General features: G+C 45.3%; 1 protein-coding gene across 1 annotated transcript in view; it reads left to right on the top strand.

Moving 5' to 3' along the window:
- WNT5B (Wnt family member 5B) overlaps nt 1-19,724 on the top strand; it is a 103,728-nt gene that overhangs the window by 31,527 nt on the left and 52,477 nt on the right. The window lies entirely within an intron of this gene.

Genomic DNA, 19,724 nt, shown 5'->3' with positions numbered 1-19,724 from the left:
ACACCTCGACCATCCTGGCTGGACTAAGGCAGGCCTAGTACAGAACTTTGGAAGAGAAAATGAGGTTCCACCTCTCTGGACTTCCTAAGCTGCATAGTACAGAAGTCAGTCTCTGTGGCTCTGAAATGGGGACCAGGAGAATTGGGTCCCATCAAGTTGACAAGGTAATTTGAGAAAAGGCAATGTGAGGTGTGATGATGGGACAATTGTTTCTTGTTATCAGCTTGGCCTCCTCTTGACATATGCTCTTTCTGCCCCCAGTCATTCTTTCTTGACCCTTGCTTATGATGACCAGCCACCGGGAACCTTCCTCCACGCTGAGGAGGGGCAGCCATCACTGCTCGGCCGGTTCCGTTTGCCTCAATTCTGCTTCCTTCCAGCCCTTATGCCCAGTCCTCTTAAATGTTCATGAAAAATTTCCCAACTCATGGAAGTGAAATGATCCAGCTTAGATTGTAAACCAGGAAATTATTCCTCTGGACCAGAGAGAAGAGAGAAAAACAGGAAACACAACAAACCCAAATGGAATATGTGAGAGGAAGACATACATATTCTATAGTTTCCATTAAAACAAAAGCTCCATGGGGAAGGGAATTGCAACTGTGAGATGTGCAGTGGATTTCTTTCACATATGGGGACTCAGGAAACATTATTAATGAATGATAATGATTTGTCAAGTGACTGAAAGTGTTTCAGGGAAGGAACAAGGAAGGAAAAATGGAGACATTCTTATATCTCAGTGGGGAATTGCTAGGCAGGCCATCCAGATACCTTTTCTTTAGGGGGTTGTGAATTCCTTGTGTGTCCGGCCATCACTGTAGAACCTTAGTTTGTTCTCTCAGAACTATATGCAATCATTATATATATCGTCATTTTATACACACACACACACACACACACACACACACATATACACACATATACATACGCACATATATATAAACATATACATGTATATATAATTCAAGTGTGCTTCTCTGAGGTCTCTTGGGGCTGGGCAATGCAAAGTATAGTCCCGAGACATTAAGAATAACCTAGAATAGCGATGCCTGGGTGGCTCAGTCGGTTAAGCGTCTGCCTTCAGCTCAGGTCATGATCTCAGGGTCCTGGGATCAAGCCCTGAGTCAGGCTCCCTGCTCAGCGGGAAGCCTGCTTCTCCCTCTCACTCTCCCTCTCTGTGCTCTCTCTCTCTCTCTAATAAAGAAATAAAATCTTAAAAAAAAGAATGACCTAGAATAATTACCTTTAATACTATAATCATAATAATCTTAAAAATATCTTCATAAGGGTGAGGAGTAAAGAACACAGTAAAATTCTTACAGAACTATGGAACAGAAAAGGAAAAGACGGGTGCATCTTTATACGTGCTAACAGAATCAGTGTCATCTTTATGTACCTATGTGTATGTATTTATGGAGAACGTGTCTGTAAGTTGAAGCAATGAAATAGCCTGAACTCATCCTGTCTCTTTGTCTTGCCTTATCCTTTTTCTCCTTTTCACTTTTCTTTCTAAGTTGAGGAAAGGTAGTGGTGGTTTGTGTAGATTATTTGCGTGGTGAGGGAACCACCGGTCAGGGAGTGGGAGAATGAGGCAGGGAAGGGAAGGCGGCCAGTAACAGGTGGGCTGATGACCTGGTTACCACTGGGGGCCTTTGAGCCTGAGCCCTCTGGAGAAGGCAGCTGGCATGGGGGGCTGGAGTGGTTATGGACCAACTGCTGTCAGTCACTGGCTGAGGGCCGTCCCAGGGAGCCTTACTTCCCAGTGCTTAATTCCTAACTGGATGGGCAAAGAGGGCTTTGCTAAGAAATGTCCAGTTAAAAGGTGGGCTCCTCTGCCCTGAAGTGGTGAAGGGGGGGGGGCACTGGCTGCATGGTCTAGACCTGCAATGCGTCTTTTTTTTTTTTAAGATTTTATTTATATATTTGAGACAGAGAGCGTGTGAGCATGAGGGGAGGGAAGAGCAGAGGGAGAGGGAGAAGCAGACTTCCTGCTGAGCAGGGAGCCCGATGCAGGGCTTGATCCCAGGACCCTGAGATCATGACCTGAGCCGAAGGCAGATGCTTAAATGACTGAGCCACCCAGGTGTCCATGCAATGTGTCTTTGCTGAGTCGCACTGTATTTCACTCTTGGTGATTCCCTGTAGTCTTTTCTGGATCTAATGGCAAGGATTACGTACACTATTTTGTCTGGTTTAACAAGTGAAAAAGACGAGGCAAGGGAAGGTAAGCTAAGCCAGGGACTAAATGAGCAAAGCAGAATAGGACCCAAGGTTCTTGACTATTTTGCCTGTTTTGGTCCGAGCATACACTAAATATTCGATCAATCTTTGATGATATGATCATGGAGACCAAATAGTATTAATTCTCCACCGTCTCTCTTGATGTTTACCCCTTGGGCGGTCTCCCGAGCGGTTGTGGTAATGCAGGGTGGGGGTGGCACCACGGCCAAGTACAGCCGAATCTCCAGAGAGAGGTCCCTGCGAGACAGTGGCAAATTAAATGTGCCATTATTGTCAACAGTCCTTGTTCCGCGTGGCATTTGTTTATGACTAATAATCAGTCATTGTGATGGCCATTTGACTGGGCAGTCCTTCAGTCACTGTTGTTGAATCTTGTGACTGTCTTAGATTTTAGACGTACTCGTGTATATCTCCACAAGCATGTTTTGTAGGGCAGTAGTTGTGAAACACTGCTTTTTTAATCAGCAAAGCTTAACAACGTAGCTCCTCAATTGCATAAATCGAAATAATGCTTTAAAAAAGATACTTGAGGGGCGCCTGGGCGGCTCAGTCATTAAGCGTCTGCCTTCGGCTCAGGTCATGGTCCCAAGGTCCTGGGATCGAGCCCCACATCGGGCTCCCTGCTCCGCGGGAAGCCTGCTTCTCCCTCTCCCACTCCCCCTGCTTGTGTTCCCTCTCTCGCTGTGTCTCTCTCTGTCAAATAAATAAATAAAACCTTTAAAAAAAAAAAAAGACTAGCATTTAAAAAAAAATTAAAAAGATACTTGAGATATTCTAATCATCGTGTTGTGCTTTGACTTTGAAAGGGTTACCTTGGGGTAGGGACACAGCAGTTATCAAAGAGTGACTTATTCATAAATCTGGGCTTTTCATAGATTTCTCACTAGCAAGGTTCGTGCAAGCTTGTCCCTATTCTGTTTGTCGTCATTACTAAGAGCTTTGTCTGCCTCCTTCAAGTCAGATTCACTTGAGCCTAGTGTGCAAAGTATGTACCTTCTACTGCACTTGTTTCTCAGACACTTACTGAACCCCTGCTACGCACCAGGTGCTTCCCTGAGTGTAGGGGTCACCAACGTGAAGACAGTTCCTGTACTGTGGTCACTTGAGACCTCACCACCCTGAGCCTGGTATTTCTACAGAGTCTTAAGTTCCAGAGCTGGACATTCTTCTACCAAGGGGATTTCAGAGACCTCACCATCAAGGATGGGGAGGGATGACCAAAACTGTAGGGAAAAAGAGAAATGACACCCACGTTTGCAAAAGTTAGCTTTGATGGAGGGAACATTTTTTATAACAACTCTACTGAAATGTAATTAATGTAGAACAAATTGCACTCATTTAAAGTATACAATATGGTGAGTTTTGACAGATGTATACCCCACGAAATCACCACCACAGTCAAGATACAGAGCTTTTCTTCATCCCAAAAAGTTTCCTCCTGCACCTTTGCAATTGGACACAGGGAACATTTTAATGCAAATAATGTGCCTTTTAAAATTCAGGAACATTTTCATCTGATCAAAACAGTATTTATTATACTTTTGGCTTTTTTGGCACCAGGCACTGTGAACTGTCCTGAAGTCTCAGCCCATCTGGTACTTCAAAAAGTCCCTTGCACTGGACCACCAAATCCAGGGGTCCTGCCCCCTTCCCAGATGAAGGTGCCAGGGCGTGAGAGGTTAGAAGAACCGCCACCTCAGGGGCGCAGGGATGCTGGCATATACAAGTTGGGGACAGGCGGCAGTGGAGAGGAAAGGTGGGGGCCAGATCACTAAGGGTCATGGATGGTGTGTGACACAGTTTAGATTTTAACCTATAGGCAAGAGTCACTGGAGAATTGTGACTGAGGAAGTGATAGAATCAGATTTGTGCATTAGAAAAATCACTCTTGGAAACTGGGTCAAAGTTACAAATAAGGACAGTTTTAGGGCGGAGGTGGTGGGAGGAGAGAGGGGCAAACACGTGGAATCTAGAAAGTAGGACTGACAGGCTGGGATGCTCCAGTTGGGCGTAGGGTTTAATAAGAGAGCGAGAAGAATCATACATAACTCCCAGGCTTATTGTTTGGCCAACCAGGAGGTGCCTTTTATGGAGGCTGTAGATTATTTGGGCAGGTAGAGTAGGTTTGGAAAGATGTTTAGTTTTAGTTGTGCTGGGTTGAAATGTCTGCTAAGTAGAGATGTCTAATAGTCGGGCCTGTGGGTCCAGAGGCCTGGACTGGCTATTTCAGGATCATCCTCATTCAAGTGACACTTAAGAAAATGTGTTTGGGGGGCGCCTGGGTGGCTCAGTCGTTAAGCGTCTGCCTTTGGCTCAGGTCATGATCCCGGGGTCCTGGGATCGAGCCCCACATCGGGCTCCCTGCTCGGCGGGAAGCCTGCTTCTCTCTCTCCCACTCCCCCTGCTTGTGTTCCCTCTCTCGCTGTGTCTCTCTCTGTCAAATAAATAAATAAAATATTTAAAAAAAAAAAAGAAAATATGTTTGGAACATCCGAGTGTGCAGGCAACAGCTAGGATAGCAAGGGTAAGCCCTGGCTTTGTCTGGGAGACAGTCTCTGACTCCTAGGTCAGGTTACGTCCTTTTGATTTGGGTCCCTCACCCCCCAACCTGTACTAAGTACTTTTCCTATCAGAACATTCATCCCCCATTATGGTACTTACTAATTGTTTCTTTTCCCCACAAGGCTGTAAGCTTGTGAGATTGGCACCAAGCTTGTTTCATTGCTGTGTCCTCAGTGCCTTTTACAGAGCTGGGCAGCTAGTAGAAACTCAACACATACTTTCATGCCTGTCAATTGAATGCCACCCCAACCACCCACGGCTAGGAGATCCTTCTAGGGAGAGGGAGCGAGGCAAGACAGAGCCAGAAGCGCTAAGACTGGAGCCTCGTACAACATGGTGTGGGGACGCACAGGAGAAAGTAATGGAAGGCTCTACAAAGTTCATTTGAGCCAGGCCTTGAAGGGTGAGGAAGGGTTCTCCAACCAAGCTGGGTGGGAAGCACATTCTAGGCCTGCGGGTATAAAATATGTAAGGGCACAAAGGAGTGAAAAGTTTGCATGTGACCAGCATAAGAGGCTGGGATTTGGAAGGATGAGGACTGGCAGGTGATGGGTCTTGAGGAGTCACTGGAGACCCTGAAGGCTTATGGTTCTATAGCAAGGAGTTGGGACTTGACTCTTTAAGCAACAGGAAGCTAGTGGAGGTTTCGAAGCAGGATAACACTATGGTCAGATTACAGTTTTAGGGAAAAATCTCTGGGATAGAGTAGAGAGATTAAGAACCCCTCCCCCTGAAAAATGCATTTTTGGCAAGCACCTAGGTGATTCTTCCACAGGTCATCCTGAGACCACACCTAAAGAAACAGTGGTGTGAATGAGAAGCTGGAGCAAGTTAAGGCTGGTGGTAGAAGAGGTGTCTTGGGAGGGAGGCACAGCGAGTCTGCTGGGAGCTAAGGAGGCCATCCCATCTAGTCAGCCAAAGGAGTCTTCAGAACCTTCTTCTGTGGAGCATCTGGGGGGCTCAGTCTGTTGGGCATCTGCCTTCAGCTCAGGTCATGATTTTAGGGTCTTGGAATCAAACCTGGTGTCGGGCTCCCTGCTGAGCAGGGAGTCTGCTTGTCTCCCTCTCTCTCTGCCCCTCCTCCCCACTCTCGCAAATAAATAAAATCTTTTAAAAAAGAAGAAAAAGGAACCCTCTTCTGAGGCATCCAAAACTCAGGACCTCAGAGGTCCCAGAGCATCAGTGATAATAAACCACATGAAGCTTTGCAGTCCAGCCACATGGATGCTTTTGTGGTTGGATGTGGGCAGAAAACTTTGGGGACATGGCCAGTAGGATCCTACCTTACTTCAGATGTAATCTGATCACCCCTGGTGTCCTGATGACCATTTTAGTCCTAACATGAGCATTATTATGCCTATTGGAAAGGTTTTGGTAGGAATTCGTTGGAAAAGCCAGGGGCCTTCTTTACAAGTCATCTTTGATGAACTTAATAGTGTATTTCAAAAGTACTTTCTGGCCGGTAATGACAAACAAATTGCTTCTGAACTAGATGGGAACGATCTAAACACATCCTCTAAGCACAACAGTGTCAAAAGTATCTCTGCTTGTCTTTATTTGCCCTTAAAAATCTGTTCAAAGAAATATGAACAGACTCTGGACTCTAAGAATAATATTTTCTGTGGACATATATGGACAGATAAGCAAAACCTCAAGGGAGAAAAAACTTCTATTAAAATAGAAATAAAGATCCCCCACAGCTTTATCCTTCGCTCACTGGGGTTTCTTTATTCCACTTTGAGATAAAAGTACTTCAGTTTCTCAGGAGATGCTGATTACGAGTTGAACAAAAAGAAAGTATTTTAATCTATCTACATATCTCTATCTATCTACCTTCCTACTTACCTGTCTCTGGCCCTGAATCTTCCAGCCATAAGTGTAGACCTTTCTGCATGGCTGGGGTTATGGTACTTTGAGTAAACACTAACACTGCTGCCTGGGATCCCTGGGAAAAAAGCCCTCCTCCTCATTGGTCAGTGAGAATACTGTGCTCACAGCTTCTACCCTGTCGAAAAGCCCCTATCTGAAGCTCATGGAAGGCTCTCAGGGATCCGAATCTCTCTCTCTCTCTCTCTCACACACACACACACACACGCACACACACACGCACGCACGCCGCCTGGCACACTGTGATCCTTGCTCCTGGAGTTGCTTTTGGCCGCTGTCCATGCTCTGTGTCAGCATCTGGAGCTGACAGTCGTGGGAGCCTGTGGAGGCACCTGGCGGTTGGTCAGCAGGAACACAGTGAGTGGAGAGTGCGGTCAGTTTTCACGTGCACATTGGAGGAAGAGCACAGACAGGGTTACTGTCTCCGTGGCAGTATCTCTGGGGAACTGTCTGTGCTTTGATCCTGGGGAATTATTACAAAGTGGTATGCAGGTTGGCGGGGTGCCTGACGGGCTCAGTCGACAGAGCATGTGACTCTTGATCTCCAGGTTGTGAGTTTGAGCCCCACGTTGGGCATGGAGATTACCTTAAAAAAAAAAAGAAAACTCTTTAAAATAAAAAATAGTAAGAGGGGCGCCTGGGTGGCTCAGTCGGTTGAGCGTCCAACTCTTGGTTTCAGCTCAGGTCATGATCTCAGGGTTGTAGGATCGAGCCCCGGGTTAAGCTCTGCCCTCAGTGGGGACTCTGCTTAGGATTCTCTCTCCCTCTCCCTCTGCCCCTCCCCCCACTCGTGATCTCACACTCTCTTAAATAAATAAATCTTAAAATAATAAATAAATAAATAGGGGCACCTGGGTGGCTCAGTTGTTAAGCGTCTGCCTTCGGCTCAGGTCACGATCCCCAGGGTCCTGGGATGGAGCCCTGCATCGGGCTCCCTGCTCAGCGGGGAGCCTGCTTCTCTCTCTCCCTCTGCAGACCACTTTATTTACTTATTATTAAAAAAAAATTTTTTTAATAATAAATGAAATCTTAAAAAAAATTTTTTTTAATAATAAGTAAATAAAGTGGTCTGCAGGTTGGGCAGGATCTCTGGACTTCCTCCCTTCGCAGGGTCTTCCGGAGAGAAGGTCCCATCCTAAGAAAGCAGCTCGGGGGAACAGCCCTTTGCTTGTGGAGCCCGCGGGCGTGTGTGTTTGTGTCTACACCAAGATGCACATGACAAACTGCACACAGTCCCTCAACACAGCCCAACAGGTTTTTTCTGTTTACATTTAACTAGCTTTGAACAGCAGGAGGAAACCTTAAGTATTTCCTTTCTTCTCACAAACCCTTTCACTAATAAAACAAAATTACTGGAGATGAAGCAGAGAATAATTCAAATAGTCATTTAAATCAAGGACCTGGTTTGGCTTGGCCTCCCTTGGAGACTTTTTAGCTTGTGCTAATAAAGGCCAGGCAGGCTAAGCTGACCTGAGCGGAAGGGGGCGGGGGGGGGGGGGCAGTCCCAGAGACTGGGGGGGGGAGGAGCAGTGTAGGCCATTGGGGCTCCTGTAGCCCCTCCCTCAGTATTTTTGTCCCAGTGAAATCAAGCTGAAACTGACATGGAGGGCTGCCTCCAGGAGGTGGGGGGAGACCAAGAGGCGAGCAGTTCCGTGTGGACTAGGACCTGGCGGTCACTCTCTGGGGAAGTGGGAAGGAATTCAGTGTCGTCTGTCCACAAACCTCACTTCGGCCTCCTTATCTGCCACTGGCTGACTCTTAGAGCCGCAACCCCCAACTTTCTTTCTTTTTTTTTTCTTTTTCCTAAAACACACATGAGGCACACTCCCATGGGCATATCCAGATTACAGGCGGCGGCACAGATAAATCAGGCTGTGGGTTGGGAGCGGTTCCCAGTGAAACTCCGCTTCTTTTTCTCCCACTCAAGAAAGCGGACCTCCATACAAGTGAGTGTAAGATGTTACTCTGTATCCTGAGCCCTGGGTGCAGGATTCTGGCCAATAGTAGCTGCCAAATAAATATTTACTAAGTGAAAGATAGTCTTGAATCCACACTAATTTGTATTTTTGGAAAAGTCATTCATAAATTCTAGCATTTTAACTATTAGTTAGGAATTAATCCCAATAAACCAGCAGGATGTTGTGATTGTGAACGACTGTTATGTGGGTTGGTCAGAAGGAATATTTGTTAGCATTTTTATAGGCTCTTAAAGTAGTTTTAGCGATATGACTGATAAAGCCAAGCACAAGCTTTATCAGTCCTGCCACTTGCCTGTCAGCACCATGTAGATAAACTCATAATAGTTCCCAGAGAGGAACTTAAGAGATTCTTAAGCGGGAGACCAGGGGAGAGATACTCTTAATGTTGCCAGATCACCATAGACCCTTAACGTATGCTGGCAAAAGGTTAATTTCAAGATCTTACACAAATCCAGGATAAGATCTTGTATCAGATCCAAATTTGGGGCATTTGTCACCTCATTGCTGTTGGCAACTCTGAAAGCTGGAGTTGGGTCCAGAAGAATACAGCCCACTCTGTCCCCTGGGACATCTCAGGAGAGGGAAATGGCATTAGATGAGGGACTGAAGGGTGATTTTGCCTTGTCATCCAAATGTTTCTATTCTGGATGATTTTTTATAAGGATTTTTTGAGATAAGAATTTATGTATCCCTTTGAAGAACAGCCTTAAGTAGGCAGGCATACTTTAGTAAAAATAATACTTAAAACTGTGGTGTAGAAATTGCCACCACCAGTCTGGATGATTCTGGTAAGTTCCATAGCTGTTGGGAGGTGCTGGGGCAGACAGGGCAGGGCAAGCAGGGGAAGCCAGAGTCAGGTGCACAGCGATCCCAGTCAGGGACTATGATTGCCGAGTCGAGATTGTTAGGCAGGGAAGTGGTGATTTAGGGAGTTGGGTGAGCCAGAGGATAAGTGTACCCATAATAATGGAAAATGAGTGAAGAGGGAGAATTTTAGAAATATGAAGCAACACAACACAGGTGAGCTGAGCAGGAGTCAGGTGTAGACTTAAGTTATTAAAAGCGTGAGAGAAGGAGCTAGAGAAGACACTGTAGAGAAGGAAGGCTCCATTTCTCCCTGTAGGTTACCGTGCCCGGTGCAATCTGGGGAATATTTCCTCTCTTCTCCATGGATTCAAGAGCACTTCCCAACGATTTTAGGAATGCCAGCTAGACATAATGAACTTTGGACCAATAGCATTTCAACCTCAAGATATAATTTCCTTCTCTCTTTAGGTCTTAAACAAAATTTTCTTTTTGTTAATTTGAAAGCCTATACTTTGTACTTCTTAATTCTAATTATGGTAATCTTGTTTTTTGAGTGGAAAATTTAAAAAGTGGGTCTTACGTTGGTTTTTACATACCTTTCTGATCTATTATTTTTTAAGATTTTATTTATTTGACAGAGAGAGACACAGCGAGAGAGGGAACACTAGCAGGGTGGGTGGGAGAGGGAGAAGCAGGCTTCCCGCGGAGCAGGGAGCCCGATGCGGGGCTCGATCCCAGGACCCCGGGATCATGACCTGAGCCAAAGGCAGACGTTTAATGACTGAGCCACCCAGGCGCCCCATACTTTTCTGATCTAATGAGAGTCTGAAAGATGTTCACATCCCAATGTACTAAAATCTTCAACCGCCCTAAAAAATTGAGATGCATTGTCGTGACTGTTTTATCAAATTATTGTTTTCAAATTGCTGTTTTACTCTTCCCCAAACTGGCTTTGGTAGGAAGAGTGACTTCTAAAACAACCGATACTTTGTTGGATACAGTATGTTAAAAGAGTGGAGAAGTATAAGAATAATGATGAGTATTAAACTAATGTTTGGGCGCCTGGGTGGCTCAGTCGATTAAGCATCCGGCTCTTGATTTCGGCTCAGGTCATGATCTCAGGATCGTGGGATCGAGCACCACGTCGGGCTCTGCACTGAGCAAGAACCTGCTTAAGGTTCTTTCTCTGACCCTCCCTCCTCCCTCTCTCAAAAAAAATAAAATAAAACAAAATAAAACAAAATAAAATAATGCTGATAAGCCGAGGAAAGGAGCAAACAGACTTTCTGGGTAATGATTCAGGAAGTGTATCCGGGAGAGGAAGATTTGGAACAACTCTCCCTTTAAGTCAGACTTGGTTTGACTCATGGTTTGCCCCTTATTTAAGGAGTCAGGCCCCCTTAGACTTTTTAGAGCGAGTCCACTGTCCCTGCTGATGCCCTTGAATGTATCACTTCACCTTGCTAAAACAAGTTCATCTTCATCTAAAGTAGGCTGAAAATTATTCACTCCTGGAGAAAGCTGTCACAACATTTTGATATCCAGCAGAAGTAATTCTGCAAGCCCATCTGTCATTATTTGGGGAGAGGACCTCAGAGGGGCCACCCTTACTTGCTGTCTTTAGGGAAACTGTATGGCCCCCTCCTCCCGCAATTACCCACCAAAAAAAGTGTGAAGGCCAACGTAGAATACTAGGATGGTGTTAGTATGAAGTATCTAATGTATTCTGTAATAATTATGCTTTTATCCATCTGGTTCTCACTTGTTTAGGGTTTTTCTGTGGGAAAACTGAAAAATCAGTAAAGCAAAATAAATCAGGAAGGCATTTATACTGGGGCACCTGGGTGGCTCAGTCGTTAAGCATCTGTGTTCAGCTCAGGTCATGATCCCAGGGTCTTGGGATCGAGTCCCACGTCAGGCTCCCTGCTCAACGGGGAGTCTGCTTCTCCCTCCCCCACCCCCCCCACTTGTGTTCCCTCTCTTGCTGTCTCTGTCAAATAAATAAAATCTTAAAAAAGAAAAAAAAAGAAGGCATTTATCACAAAAACAGACCAGAGTTGGTTTTTTGTTTTTTTGTTTTTGACCAAAGGTGTTTTAGGGACTTTGAAGAAAGGACCTAAAAATTGTTACTCAGCCTGGCATTTATTTTACAATATGTGCTGACTTCTAGCTTTCAGAGCTGAACAGCCTAATCCTTGATCATCCCAGAATGAGTTTAGGAATTTGTAATCATTTCCTTTTTACTGGGTATTTGCATACATCACTAACCAGCTCAGTTGAGAAGGATGAGCAGTTCCTCTGTGCTGAAATAGAATGATGAGAATTTAGGGCCAACCTGAAATGTTCATTTATCAATTAGTCCTTAATGAGCATTTATGTGTAAATGACAATATGCAGAGAAGACAAATTCCCTTCCATAGTGTACATTTTCAAATAGGCTAATAAGAATGGTTAGAGTTTTATATTTTTATCCATGGTTTGCATTAGGGCTCTGTGTTGAGGGGAAGGGTCAATGTATATAAATAAGAAGAAGGATATCTGGCAAGATTGGGAACATGACCTCTTGCCCTCCAAAGCCTGGGAAGCCCTAGTGAATGCTCCCAATCTTAGCAGTGTATGGACACGGTGTGAACTCTCCCCTCTGCATACAGAGTGGGGGTTAGAGGTTAATGAATGAGTGCTCTCCTCACACACGAGATCCTGTTCGATGGTGGTTTTATAAATAAGGGCTTAAATGGGGTCAGAATAGGACCTGCATATTGCTTCCAAACTCTCTAAATCTTTTTGAAGTGATGGCGTTCAGAGATGACACCCTTCCACCAGGGAAGGGAGATATGAGGCTCTCATGCTTGGGGAACTGGACACTGCTACTGGTTCCATATGTCTAAAAGCAGGACCGAATGGAAAACAAAGCCGGGGGTGGGGGGATCCTTGCTGCCCTCTATTCTTCTCTAGTAATCCCTTAAAAAATAATTGCAGACCCAAACCTCTGGCCTCCAGCACATTTTCCACTTGATTAGAGGCCTTTGTGAGGTAGGGAAAGGGACCTGCAGCCTTGTACATTGTGCTGAGGCCTGAAATGTCCAGCTGGGATTTTTTTCCATCAAAAGGGGATTTTAGTAAAACCATTATCAGGAGCTTAAGAAGAAAAGCTGTTGAGCTGCAAGTGAGGGGGTAGATTAGCATTAGCAGGCTTGTTTTGGGCCATTGGTGGAAAGGGTGGGAAGGTGTTTGCATCCCTGCACACAAGGGCTGTAGTTTCTCTGCGAGTTCCTGGCAGGTGCAGAGGCAGGAATGGGTACAGGAGTGGGAGCTCACGGCTTGGGAATTGTCCATGGGGGGGTATGGAGGGGTCCATGGGGCATCAAGTGCAAGGCACCCCAAATCCAGGAGGATTGCACTCCCTGTGTCCCTCTGCTCTCGGAGCTCGAGGAACCAGGACGTGTCTGTGCTGCATTAACTTGGATGTCTGCGTGGACACCTTTACTTTTGTGGGGCTGGGACTGAGGGGATGTTAGGAAAGCAGCAGCCGTGGCTGTCCTGTGGGCAGATGAGTGGCCAGGCTGTGTGGGCCGGCGAGCTCTGCCCCGGAAGCCCTCTACAGGCAGGGTTTCGGGGGATCTCTAAAAGCACCTTCTGGGGATCACTAGAGCTGTGGGCTACACCTTCTTTGCCAAAATGGAGCCCAGAAGGCTGAGCCGAGTGCAGCTGGTGGGCAGTGGCCACTGGAGCCAACTGCTGCCTCAAGGGCCTGTGTGAGGGATGTCATCCCCCCCCCCCCCACGGCCCTGGAAACGCCTGTTTTCTGTGTCTCCCAGGGTGCACTGTCGTCCTAGCTTGTTTTCCCTGTGCAACCAGGACGGTGCCAGGAGCATGCAGCTAGAGCATACATATAGCGGGAGCATGCAGCTGGAGCATACATACAGCAGGAGCATACAGTAGGAGCATAGAGCTGGAGCATACCTATAGCAGGAGCATGCAGCTGGAGCATACATATAGCGGGAGCATACAGCTGGAGCATACATATAGCGGAAGCATACAGCTGGAGCATACATACAGCGGGAGCATACAGCAGGAGCATAGAGCTGGAGCATACATATAGTGGGAGCATGCAGCTGGAGCATACATATAGCGGGAGCATACAGCTAGAGCATATATACAGCAGGAGCATACAGCAGGAGCATAGAGCTGGAGCATACGTATAGCGGGAGCATGCAGCTGGAGCATACATATAGCGGGAGCATACAGGTGGAGCATACATACAGCAGGAGCATGCAGCTGGAGCATACATATAGCGGGAGCATACAGCTGGAGCATACATACAGCAGGAGCATACAGCTGGAGACGAGGATGGCTGTGGGGGGTGGGGCAGTCAAACAGCGACCTGTCTGAGCAGGCACCCGGTGCTGTCACCTTCCATCACGTCCTCAGTCACAGTTCACCGCAGGCCAGCCCGGTGGCCTGTGAGTTGGAAGTTTTGTCTCAAGTCAGACTCCAACAACCAAAGAAAGAGGGCCTGTCTTCTTGGAGATACGTGCTGGTTCAGGAGAGCTGGTCTCGGAGGCTGCCAGTCGTTCCTTCTAACGACCATCTGTTGGAGCTGCTGGTCGTTAAAATAGTTTATGCTTGCCCTCGATGTCATGTCAGCTGCCTTGATCTGGCTCCTCGGCCTGCCCTGTGTTTTCTCCTCCTCGGCTCCATTTGGAGGGATACAGGCTCTCTATTCCTGCTGCTGCGACCTCTTTTCCTTACTTGGGTTGCCGTCCCTGAATCTGCATTCGGTATGGTCACTAATGGTGGCATATTTGAGCTACGATGTCCATAAAGCTGCCTGGGGAGATTTTCTGCTTTTATAAGACCTTCATGAATGGTGCCGCGAACGGTGATTTGCTTCCTGGCTGGGCCCTGAGTTCCAGAAGGTTTTCCTTTCTTTTCTCTCATTCTCTAACCCAAAATGACCTCTGTATCACTGAGCTAATAAAGCCGTGCCCCGTCCAGTGACTACAGCTTGGTAGAAGTAGCCATAGGGGATATCCACCTTCTACCTTCCACATTTTTATTCCGCGCCTGCACCACTGCTCCTCAGATCCAGGCATGGATTCCCCGAGGCCAGACTGTTGAGCACCAAGAGGGCAAGAGCCCTGAGGCCTCACCTGGCCAGTCCTCAGCCTGTCCCTGATTGTGTCATTTTATGGAATCTGGCCAAGTTGGCTTAGAAGTTCTTTCTCTTTGTTTTAATTTCTCCTACCTTTTCCTAATGCCTGTTTTCCATAAGAGGAATTTAGACATGTGAGCAACCTTACTTCTCTATCAGGCTCTTAAATATTTTCAGTGTCATAGATTTTATGAAGATGTCTTCATCTGGGCAATAAAGATGCTCATTTTATAATAATAAAAATAGGTACTCCTAAAATTTTTAAAATATTTTAGTTTTTCCTGAAAGGCTCTCTAGAATTTTTCATTACAGATGATATGCTTTCTATTTTTTTGCAATAAAAAAGAAAAGCCAGCACTTTTACTCTTGCTGTTAAAATTATCTCCATGTAGGATCGTAAAATTTCACCCCATTTGTTCTCCCAAACTTCCCAAATATGGCAATGTAACAGGATTTGTACGAGATGGTCTTTAAGAAAAAATAGTAATTGGGGGCCTGGGTGGCTCAGTTGGTTAAGCTACTGCCTTCAGCTCAGGTCATGATCCCAGGGTCCTGGGATCGAGCCCCGCGTCTGGCTCCCTGCTCAGCAGGAGGCCTGCTTCTCCCTCTCCCACTGCTTGTATTCCCTCTCTTGCTGTGTCTCTGTCAAATAAAATCTTTAAAAAAAAAAAAAAGAAAAGAAAAAATAGTAATTGGGGGCCTGGGTGGCTCAGTTGGTTAAGCTACTGCCTTCGGCTCAGGTCATGATCCCAGGGTCCTGGGATCGAGCCCCACGTCTGGCTCCCTGCTCACAGGGAGACTGCTTCTCCCTCCGCCTCTACCTGCTACTCCCCCTGCTTGTGCTCTCTCTCTCTCTGTCAAATAAATAAATAAAAATTCCAAAAAAAAAATTAGAAATTGATGTTTGATTCCCACAGCCTCCAAAAGCAAAGCACTCACTGTGAACTAAATCAGGGAACCTTTATGAGGTCACATCTGTTATCTTGCTTGTAAAACAAAGTGCTGCTCACCTGGGCTCCTTCAAACAGCTTCTCTGATGTTTTAAAATTCAATTTCATCTTTTTGGCAACACGAGATTCCTCCTTTGTCAACTCTCAGACCCTGGGGAAATTCTTTGGTTTGGCAGAAGGTGGTGCGGGAGGTGACCAGAGGGCATTTGTCTGAGGGGTGGAGGTCTGGGCGCCCCACTGGAAATAGCCTCCAATTCGCAGACAATGCTGCCGCCTGCTGACAAAACACAGGGCTTGCAGACTTTGTGGAAAAATAAATTTCATCTTTCCACTTTCCATCTTCCACATTGGAAAACAAATTTCCATTCGTTTGTATTAACCATACTTTCTTTTTCTGTCTTATAGTGGATCTTAAAAATCATCTTAGTAAGCTTGCGGGAAAGAAAAACACAAGGTTGGACTCCCAGCTAGACCTGATTCATAGCTGCATCACAGTGGGGAGGGTCGATCTTGTGTGAGTGGGAAAGGTTTGTTGTTTTTGGTTTTTGTGGGGTGGGGATGGAAAAGGTCAAGGAACAATCTAGAAGAAGTCAAAATTGATTTTCCACCCCTGCTTTTCAATAAAGTGTAGTGCTCGACTTCTGTCTCCTAACTTGCATATACACATTTTTATTTCTTTTCTTTTAAGTTTTATTTAACTAATCCCTACACCCAGTATGGGGCGTGAACTCACGACCCTGAGATCAAAAGTTGCATGCTCTACCAACTGAGCCAGCCAGGCACCCCTACACAGTTTTATTTCTAAAGTAAGCAGCAATGAGGCTCTTTGCTGCTAAATCACTGTGTGGTGCTTACTCCAGTGAATTTCTGCAGTTCCTCTTGTGATTTCACTGAAATTTAGACCCTTGTGTGTGGGAAAAAGATAGGGCAGCTGTCTTCCTTTGGACCACACTGTTCTGTCGCCAGTTGACTCTGAGCACAATGGCAGAGCATCTGGCTCAAGTGCACAGACGTCAGCGGGGGTGGGAAGAACCAGTCGTCTATCTATTCCAGACTCAGAGAATGTGGAGACCTTCCCTGCTTCCTACAACGGCAAGCTGTGAGCCCAATAAAGCTTTGGAGAACCCAGAACCTGTCCATACCCTCTTTATAGATTCCTCAAACTTACTAAATTGTGTGCATTTGAAATGATGTAGAAGAGCTAGAAATTGTCACTTTGTCATTTCCGTATTGTTTGCTTAGGAAACACCTACTTGTCTTTTTTTGTTGTTGTTGTTCACGGCTATGAGCTTTTGAGCTATGAAGCTAAGGTTTAAAACACTGAAGTAAAAATGGAAGGTAAAATTAGTTGTCTTCCATCTGAGAACATTAAGAATTTGAGGGCTTAACTGTTGCAATTCCTCCCTTATTTTATCCATCTGTCCAATTTTAGCCTCGGTGATTTTACTAAAGATTCTAGGAGTATTATGACTCATTTTTACGGTTTCTTCCTATTTAGAGACCATTTCTCAAAAGCAATGGTAGCAGGTAGCTTATTCCTACACAAATGTGTACATAAAATTGACAGTTTAGGGTAAGGATTTCCTAAGGAGAAATATTATTATGGGTGTTTGTAAATATTTTCATATTCTTTTCAGATGAGGAAAACAGTTCTTTCCAAACCATGTTGAGTTATCCCGTGCTATTTATAAAAAGCTAATCTGGTCTCAAAGAACGATTTTCCCACAGTCGAATTCCAGTGACTTGAATCCATGATAGGAGTAGTAAATATTGAACAGACAGCTGTCTGCTGGGCCCCATCCTTCTGGAGTGTGGATTACATAAACTGAGGAGTAATAAACATTAACAGCCTGCCTGATATTAACAAATTAGACCCTTGTACTCTTTCTGGACAAGAGGGATTTGTAACTAAAACATCTGTTCAGTCAAGCCTTTTTACCTTTGAATGGAGAGGAGTAGCTGGTGATCCTGCAACTCAGTTCTACTTTATGAGGATTGGGTGACAGATATTTGCAGTGCGCTAAACACGCTTAAGTCCTTAGCTTCAAGACTACTGCAAGAACAGACTTAACAGCATTCGTACTTCGCATCACTACTTGTGACAAAGCAGTGCTTGCGGAACTGGCTCAAGTCCTCTGAGGACAACAGGTGACAGGTTTGACACAGCTAGCTACTTCAGTACCCTATAGCCCATTTACCAAATTGCTTCTTGAATAACCCTATACGTAACGCTTACAAAACATATCTAAGTTTGCATAATGTAATGCATATTAAGTAGTAGTAACTTTCAGCACTTGGGTTTGTTTTGTTTTTTTGTGGGTTTTTTTGCTCCCAGTGAAAATAGGCTCTGGTTTAGCACCTTTCTAAAGCCAAGGGGTCAGGGTGGTGTTTTGCAGGGTCTCAGGGAAAGATCAAAGAGCTACCTATGTGTTTATCCTCCTCTGATGTGGTCCTTAAAGTCTGAAGCAGTCCTCATTCTGATATGCGCGCCTCACCTCACGGAGGCAAAACCTTTCCAGCCTTGTCAAGCCTTTTTCCCCACTTATAAAATTAAATGTACAATATTAACCAGATTTGTGAAAACAAACATTCTGAGACAGAAATTGAACACTACGTCATGACTCAATTCTTCCAGTAGATTGCGTTCACGTCCCTAACACAGTCTGCAGAAGGACCTCATTCTTCTCTTCTTTGTAACAGACACTATTTTCCACCATCACAAATAAAAGCGAACTTACAAGGATATGTGGCATTTGTCCTTTAAACAATTAAAGTCGAAGAGGAATGAGAAAATAAAAACATTGTCTTCTTTTTTTTTTTTTAAGAAAATGACGTGCCCTTTTCTGGATTAACAAACAGCAAGCAGAGGAATTCCACTTCTATTTTGTTTTATTTGCGGGGCTGCTTAGGACAGCCTGCTAGGGCTGCACAGTTAAGATCTCAAGCTTACTTTCTCTGGCACCTTAACTGGAAGACTCGACTTTACATGGTACTGAATGTTCTGGGTTGGTATGGGCAACTCCACCCGGCAAAGTCAGAGCAATCCCTGGAAAAGAGAAAAAGACTGGAACTGATCATTTGTGGACATTTAAGTGTACTCATTGTCTAGAAATGATTCACTTTCTCTCCAAGCCCTGAGAGTACATGCTTTTATTCTAGCTGTGCACTTACCTTTGCTAAGTTCTCAATTATTAATAGTTGGCAGTGATCCAAATATGAATGTCTTATCTGTTTGATACCATTCACTTTGCAAAATATTTTAACTTGCTACATCACGTTTGAACAAAAACGAGAGATGTGGCCTAAGCATAGGCCTGCTTCTGAACATAGCTTTCCAGTGTCTGATCCTGTGCTCTGCAGTAGTTCATCAGAAAGCCTCACCCCGGCCTCCCCAGGGGTTCCGAGGGGCATGAAATTTAGGTCTTGCCCTCTACGAAATGGATAGAATGACCTGAAAAGGGAGTGAGGTGAGCTGCAGGGAAGACAAGGGCAACCGAGAGGACGATGCCCGTGTGACTTACCGGAGCCGCCCTCCGTCCAGCAGGGCGCAGAGACCAGGGGCCCTCCCTTGCAGGGCACCGGCAAGAGACGGTTGCCAGAAGCTGCAAGGAGGCCTCGGTTTTGTTTTACAAATCCGATCTTTTATTCCAGAGGTTCTTGTTCTTTGGAAACAGAGTGGTCCCTGGGGGCCACTACCTTTCCCCTTTGAGAACTTGAGTTCACATTTTCTGAGTCAGAAGCGGAAAAAGGTTTTGCTTATTCCAAGACCAGAGTCTCTCTAGTAGGCACGGCAGGAAAGCACCAGGATTTACATATCAAGTGTCCTTTTTTCAGAGAAAATTCTTACCTTTAAAAGGAAACTCCAATAAAAGGAAACATTTGCTTTTTCAGATCTTTGTTGTTGATTTGAATCATAAAAGATTCATGATTTTGTTGTTGATTTGAATCATGATCAAATGATCAATTTGAATTTTCTTAACTATTTAAAGACATACTATAAGTTAGGCAAGCATCCCTTTCCCTGTTGCCAAATGTGAGGTAAATCAGGCAGACCCTCCCCTGACTTAGGACTGAGGAATCCCGCAGGAGGGAGTCCACAGCAGGGAGAATCATGCAGCACCAGCACTTCTAGCTGGAGGCCTA

This window comes from Halichoerus grypus, chromosome 6 (assembly GCF_964656455.1).
Source record: "Halichoerus grypus chromosome 6, mHalGry1.hap1.1, whole genome shotgun sequence".
Classification (NCBI taxonomy): domain Eukaryota; kingdom Metazoa; phylum Chordata; class Mammalia; order Carnivora; family Phocidae; genus Halichoerus; species Halichoerus grypus.
This window is presented reverse-complemented; position numbering and strand designations above follow the sequence as displayed.